The 7,750-nt window shown below is 37.2% G+C and overlaps 1 pseudogene; it reads right to left on the bottom strand.

Moving 5' to 3' along the window:
- Positions 1 to 234: 234 nt before the first annotated feature.
- LOC103266933 lies at positions 235 to 1,570 on the bottom strand (annotated as a pseudogene).
- Positions 1,571 to 7,750: the final 6,180 nt, after the last annotated feature.

Below are 7,750 nucleotides of genomic sequence, written 5' to 3'. Positions count from 1 at the left end.
CTTGAATCATCTTGAAACCATTCTCCCTCCTTCACTGCCATGGAAAAATTGTCTTCCACAAAACCAGTTTCTGACGCCAAAAAAGTTGGGGACCTCTGAGCTAAATAATTTCTTCTTTTTTTTTTTTTTTACATTGAAAATGGAAGCACTTTATTGACAGTCTAGGACTACAATGGACAGTTTTACAGAACAGAAATAAACAGGACAATGGAGTGTAAAATGGTAGCAGATAGGTTAATACTCTTCATTCTCATCCTCTCCCTCAACACTATCTGCTCCAACCTACTCATAATCCTTCTTAAGGGCAGCCATGTCCTCACAGACCTCAGAAAACTTTCCTTACTCTATCCCCTTATTCATGTACCCATGAACAAAGGCACGCTTGGCATATATCAGGTCAAACTTGTGGTCCAGGTGAGCCCAGTCCTCAGCAACGACTGTGGTATTGCTCAGCATGCACACAGCCCTCTGTACCTTGGCCAGGTCTCCACCAGGCACCATGGTGGGAGCCTGGTAATTAATGCCAAACTTGAAGCCAGTGGCACACCAATCCACAAACTGGATGGCACTCTTGGTCTTGATGTGGCAATGGCATCATTGACATCTTTGGGAACTACATCACCACAGTACAACAGGCAGCAAACCATGTATTTGCCATGGTGAAGTTCACAGATCACCATCTGGTTGGTGGCTCAAATCAAGCATTGGTGATCTCTGCTACTGTAAGCTGTTCATGGTAGGCTTTCTCAGCAGAGATCACAGGGGCATAGGTGGCCAGAGGGAAGTGGATGCCGGGATAAGGCACTGGGTTGGTCTGGAATTCTGTCAGGTCAACATTCAGGGCTCCATCAAATCTGAGGGAAGCAGTGATGGAGGACACAATCTGGCTTATAAGGAAGGCGGTTAAGGTTTTTGTAGGTTGGGCACTTGATATGGAGGTTTCTACAACAGATGTCATAGATGACCTCACTATCTACCATGAAGGCACAATCAGAGTGCTCCGGGGTGGTGTGCGTGGTGAGGATGGAGTTGTAAGCCTCAACTACAGCTGTGGAAACCTGAGGGGCTGAGTAAATGGAGAACTCCAACTTGGACATCTTGCTGTAATCCACAGAGAGACGTTCCATCAGCAGGGAAGTGAACCCAGACCCAGTTTCCCCACCAAAGCTGTGGAAAACCAAGAAGCCTGGAAGACCTGTGCACTGGTCGGCCTGCTTGTGAAATCGGTCCAAGACAAGGTCAATGATTTCCTTGCCAATGGTGTAGAGCCCTCGGGCATAGTTGTTGGCAGCATCTTCCTTGCCTGTGATGAGCTGCTCAGGGTGGAAGAGCTGGCGGTAGGTGCCAGTGCGAACTTCATCAATGACCGTGGGTTCCAGGTCTACAGACACTGCCCTGGGCACATGCTTACCAGGGCCTGTCTCACTGAAAATGTTGAAGGAGTCATCTCCTCCCCCAATGGTCTTGTCACTTGGCATCTGATGCCGTGTTCCAGGTAGTAGAACTCCCAGCAGGCATTGCCAATCTGGACACCAACCTGGCCAACATGGATGGAGATACACTCAAGCATGGTGGGGACCTGGAGGTCCTGGAAGAGGTGAAAGGACAGCAACATGGATCTCCCACTAAGAGACTACAAGGAGGCCGGGGAGAAGAAGTGAGAGTCAATAATTTCTATTTTTAACAAGTTTCCAGATGATGTCGTTGATGCTGATCTGATGATCACTCTTTGAGAACCAATGATATAAATTACTCCCATTTTCTTTCATTCTCAAAATAAACTCTACAATATAACTTGTTAAAAATTAACACTATTGTGTAAGGCTAATTTGAATGTTGTTCAAAAGCTATTATACCAAAGAAATAAACTTTGATCTTTCAAGTGAAGTATTTAGCTTACTTTTACATACATTTACCAGGATTTAATGTTTGATCCAAATTAGTTCTCTGAACAAAAATTGTACAGTAATAAATCTAGGTGGTTTAAAACATGTGGAGTCGTAATGAGGTCATAAATGTCTCATAGAGTTTGTTCATTGCCCTTGTATACATTTTGCCTCATTCTCTTAAAATTGTTTGTTGTCCTCTTGTGATAAAAGTAAGTCACATATATCATACAATTTTTAGAAAATGCATTAGTGGAAAAAGATGCATAATCGCATGACCAAGAAGTAAAACTATTAAAAGTTTATAACATATATTCATCCAGTTTTATAGACTAAATTTATATATGAATGAGACTGGGAGAAATGAATTGATATAAATCAGCATAGAAATAGGTAAACATAAAGTATCTATTGTGAAATGCAGTCAGTGCAAAGTAGAAAATTGGTCTTCGAACTATAGAGATTTTAAGTATTTGGTGTACCAGAAAAATAATATTTCCATTACACATGATTCATTTTTTAATTTATGTGCATTTATATTTAAAAACTAAAAATTGTGAAATGTTATATTTAAAAACTAGAAATTTACACACACACACACACACACACACACACACACACATATATATATATTTTATGGCTATTTCTCATGCTAACTTATTCCATGAGTTATTTCCAACTAATATATTTTCCAGAATCACTATTTTTAAAAATGAAGATTATTTCTTTAAGTGTATGTGCTAAATTTAGTATTATCTTCAATTTTAGATTACCTTTTATTTCTTTTTTCCTTCAATTTTATTTTTCTTTTTGAAAATGTTCTCTCTTTTTTTGCTAATATAAAGAACACTGAAGAATGTTATTAAACACAGATAACCATTTGTGTGTGTTTTTGTTGTTCTTTTAACGCTATGTTGTTTTAACTTTTGTATTTTGCATTGTGTTTTAATATTCAGATAGGGAGAACCCTATTCATTTACAAAACTCTGTTTTGGGCTATAAAACTGTTTCATACAAATTAATGTTAGAATAAATATGTTAGATCAGAATTCTACATGGATTTTAATTTAAGTTTGAGTAAAGAAATTAATTCCTGTACAAAGGACGTATCATCCTATCTTTTAACAATATTTAATCTTCCTCTTCAAGATATGTATGATAGGATTCCACTTATTAAAATTTGATAAAAATTAGTTCTCATTATACAAATCCTAAATGTATTTTGTTTTGTTTATCTCTATGTATTGCATATTTTCAGTTTTGGTGAACAGAACTTTTATTATATTTCTAATACTCTTTTGTATATTTATTACATATTCTACTTATTACATATTTTACCAAACTCTTATATAAGAGTTTTGTTTTTATTGTAGCTATGCTATTTTCATTGATAAGTCGTTTGGAATTTTACCAAATACTTTTCAGCATTTGTGAGAGGAAACATGATACTGTATTGTTAATTTTTCTTATCATTTAAACACTTTCATTGGAGTATATCAATATGACGAAAACTCATCCATTTTAAGTGGAAGTGTATAAAGGTATGTAACTATAGCTACCTACCCAGGTTTAGAACATTTCCCTCATCACAAAATTTTTTCTCATGCCTGTCTGCAGTTATTTCTGCCTCTACCTTTGTCCTGAAAAACTACTGATCAGTATTCTGTCTTTATAAATCTCCCTTTTCTAGACATATTATATAAAAGTAACCATTTTGTTTATTTCTCATCTCTATGTATCTATCTATCCATGTAATTTTGTTTCTATCTAGTACTGGGAAGAGTCTGAGATTTTAGCCAATTTTCAAGATAACAAGTAAACATGCCACACTTTTATGGATGCTGGCAGAGATAAAGAATGTATTATTCATTGGAACAACAGCAGTACACAGAGTATAAGTATGTCTTTGTGTCACTTCTTCAAACGCTGATTTTCACAGAGTGACATGAAGAGGGTCATGCAAGACCTATATGTACACTTCATCCACAGTATCTGACAGAACACTGAGCTTCAGGAATTTCATACCAGGAAATTATCATTACTGCCCTTTGCTCAGGAGGAAGGTACTATATCTATCTTCCCAAGCTGTTCACTATGTAAACATTCTTGAAAATATAACCTGAAACAAAAAGTGCCCAGGAGCTCACTGGCAAAATAAGAACAAATGTAAAAGACTCATGGAAAATTCCCTATCAACTGATACTTACACTTAGCAAAATATTTTGAAGATGAGTTATGTTTCAGCATATAGTCATAGTTTGTTTTGTGACTGATATCATTCCATTGTATGGTGGATATACCACATTTTGTTTAAATACTCACAATCTATAGACATTTGAATTGTTTCCAGTTCTTGACCATTATGAGCACTACTGCTAGGAGCATCCTCATCTATGTATTTTTTTAGGGGGGAGGGTGAGAAAGGAGGAGTTTTATTAATAAGACAGGAAAGCTCCTGGCAGTGGGAGGGGTCCTGAAGGGATATTCCTCATATGTCTTTATGTGCATACATATTTTCATTTTTATTGAGTAGATTTCTAGAAGTAGAATTTCTGAGACATAGGTACATTCATATTTAACATAAAAAGATGTCAGTGTCATGCTTCCTCTAGATCTACCAGAGATTGGGTGCTTCAGAGGATGTAATTCTTGGGTTCACTATCAAGAAACATCTTGTAGTATTAAATCACATATTTCAGTATCTGGAGATAACTTGGATTCTGTCTGCTCAATTCTTTGACCTTTCACTTACTTGAGTATAAATTCAGATAAGGAACAGTAGGGATATTTACTGAGCCTCCTTACACATCTTGACAACACAGAGCACTATTTTCACTTCTTCATCTTTATATAATCTTTTATATTCACTGAAGTAAAAAAAAGCCTATTATTTTTAAACTATATTAGATATTCAATGTGTACATTTCTAATTTGACCACAACAATACGTAGCATAACTATATACAATGTACCACAATACACACAAACACATCAAGCAACTTTCAGTTTCCCATTTTATAATTGGAGACTCTTTCCTGGAAGAGTCCTCTTTTACTAATCTGAACCCATACTTTTAGGACCCATAAAAAACTGTCATCTTGAGAACTTTTAAAAATATTTTTATATAGCTTTTTGCTTTCTTTCTTTTTTTAACTTTATTTTATTATAGAGGCTTGGGGTGCAAGTTAGGACTAGGCAAATATGTAATATACGTGCAGGTGAAGTTTGGACCTCCAACTGCTCCTCACTTCTCCTGGTTTAAAATTAGGTACCCCTTGTGTTTTTACATGTCCCCCCTTTTTCCTCTGGCAGTTTTCCACTACTGCTGATCCCTCCCTTGTGTTATTGTGGTTAATGTTCAGGTTTCATTTATGAGTGAGAACCTGAGGTATTCGGTTCTTTGTTTCTGTAGTAGGTCATTAAGAATGACAGTCTCCAATTCTATTCAATTTGCTGAGAAATCCATGATTTTGTCCTTCTTTATGGCAGCATAATATTTCATCATGTATATGTACCACATTTTTTAAATGCAGGCTACTTTTTGATGAGCAGTGGGATTGGTTTCATGTTTTTGCTAGTGTAAATAGTTTGACAATAAACATGCATGAGCAGGTGTCTTTTTTGTAGAACGATTGGTGTTCCTCCATGTAAATTCCCAGGAAGGAGACTGCTAGGTCATATGGAAGGTACATTTCTAGTTCCTTTAGATATCACCACACTATTTTCCATAGAGTACAAGTTTACACTCCCACCAACAGTGTTGAAGTGTCCCCTGTTCTCTACACCTGTGGCAGCATCTATTGTTTATTGTTTTATTAATGATGGCCATCTTTACTGGGGGGTAAGGTGGTATCTCAGTGTGGTTTTGATTTGTATTTCTCTAATGATTAGTGAAGATGAGCATTCTATTAATGTATCTGTTAGCTGTTCATATGTCTTCTTTTGAGAAGTGTCTATTCGTGTCCTCTGCCCATTTTTTAATAGCGTTATTTGTTTGTTTTTTTCCTTTAATCTCATTTGGGTTCCTTGTGGATCCTGGATGTTAGGCCTTTGTCAGATATACCGTTGGCAAATACTTTTTCCCTTTCTGTGGGTTGCCTCCCTACTCTCTTCATAGTTTATTTTGCTGTGCAAAGGTTTTTCAGTTTGATTACTTGTCTATTTTATTTTTTATGGCATATGTTTTTGGGAATTTGATCAAGAATTGATTTCCTACTCCAATGTGCATAAGGGTGTCTCCTGCGTTTTCTTCTAAGATTCATAAGAATCTATAAAGTTTGAGGTTTTATGTTTAGGTCTTTGATCCATTTAGTGTTGGGTTTTACATATGGTAATAAGTAAGAGTCCCGTTTCATTCTTCTGCATGTGGTCAACAAGTTTTCCCAGCACCAATTGCTAAATAAATTCTCTTCCATGTTACTGATGGCTTTGCCTAAGATGAGTTGGTTGAGAGATCGAGTTTTGCTCCGGAATCTCAGTCCTGTTCCACTGGTCTATATGCCTGTTCTTGTACCAGTACCAGGTTGTTTTGATTATAGTAGCCTTATAGTAGAATTTAAAATATGGAAGTGTAATACCTCCTGCTTTGTTCCTTTTGCTGAGGATTGTTTGGGCTATTTGTGTTCTTCTCTGCAATGCCCTAAAAGCAGAAGAAAATTTATAGCTCTGCACACACAAATCAAAAAAGCTGGAAGATCACAAGGAAACAGCCTAGTGTCACATCTAAGGAGAGGGAAAGGTAAGGCACCAAAATCCTACCTTCAGCAGAAGGATCCAGATTACCAAAATGAAGTCACTGCAGGGCATAGAAGACAAAACATCACAGAAAAAATCAACAAGACAAAAAGCTGTTTCTTTGAATAGATAAATAAGATGGGCAGACTCCTATCAGATTAACAAAAAAAGAGAGAAAATTCAAATAAATACAATTAGAAATGCAAAAGTTGAAGTCACAGTTGACTCAGAAGAAATCCAAAAGATTATTAGAGATTACTATGAACACCTGTAGGAAAATAAACTAAAAAAATCTAAAGGAAATGGAGGAATTTCTGACATCACATAACCTTTCAAGTTTGAATCAAGAAGAAATGGGCACCCTAAACAGATCAATAAAAACTCAGGATATCAACTTTGTCAAAAGAAATCTACCATTAAAAAAAAGCCCTGGCCAAGTACAGCGGCTCACACCTATATTCCGGCATTTTAGGAGGCCAAGCTGAGAAGATTGTCGAGACCAGCTCGGGCAACTTGGTGAGACCTCATTTCTACAATAAATCAAAAAATTAGCCAGGCGTGGTGGCGCGTACCTGTAGTTCCAGCTACTTAGAAGGCTGAGGCGGAAGGATTACCTGAGCCCAGCAGGTTGAAGCTGCAGTGGCTGTGAGCATGCCACTATACTCCAGCCTGGGTGACAAAGTGAGACTCCAACTTTAAAAAAAAAAGCCCTGGACTAAATTGCTTTCCAGCCGAATTCTACAAAACATCCAAGATTGGTATCAGCTGATACTAATCCTATCGACATTTTTCTGGGCAAGCAAGAATAATGGAACTCTCCCCAAACCATTTTATGATGGTAATATCATGCTGATACCCAAGTCAGGTAAAGAGCCAACATAGAAAAAGAACTACAGGCCAGTATCCTTGATGAACATAGATACTAAAATTCTCTTTTTTCTTCCTTTTTTTTTTTTTTTTTTTGAGTTGGAGTCTCACTCGGTCACCCAGACTGGATTGCAGTGGCCGCTTCCGGCCACCACAGCCTCGCCTGCTGGGCTCCGGTGATCCTTCCGCCTCAGCCTTCCGCGCAACCGGAATTACAGGCATGCGCTACCACGCCCGGCTGATTTTTTTGATTTATTGTAGAGA

This window comes from Carlito syrichta, unplaced genomic scaffold (assembly GCF_000164805.1).
Source record: "Carlito syrichta isolate Samal-C Ts95f unplaced genomic scaffold, Tarsius_syrichta-2.0.1 Scaffold307674, whole genome shotgun sequence".
Classification (NCBI taxonomy): Eukaryota; Metazoa; Chordata; class Mammalia; order Primates; family Tarsiidae; genus Carlito; species Carlito syrichta.
This window is presented reverse-complemented; position numbering and strand designations above follow the sequence as displayed.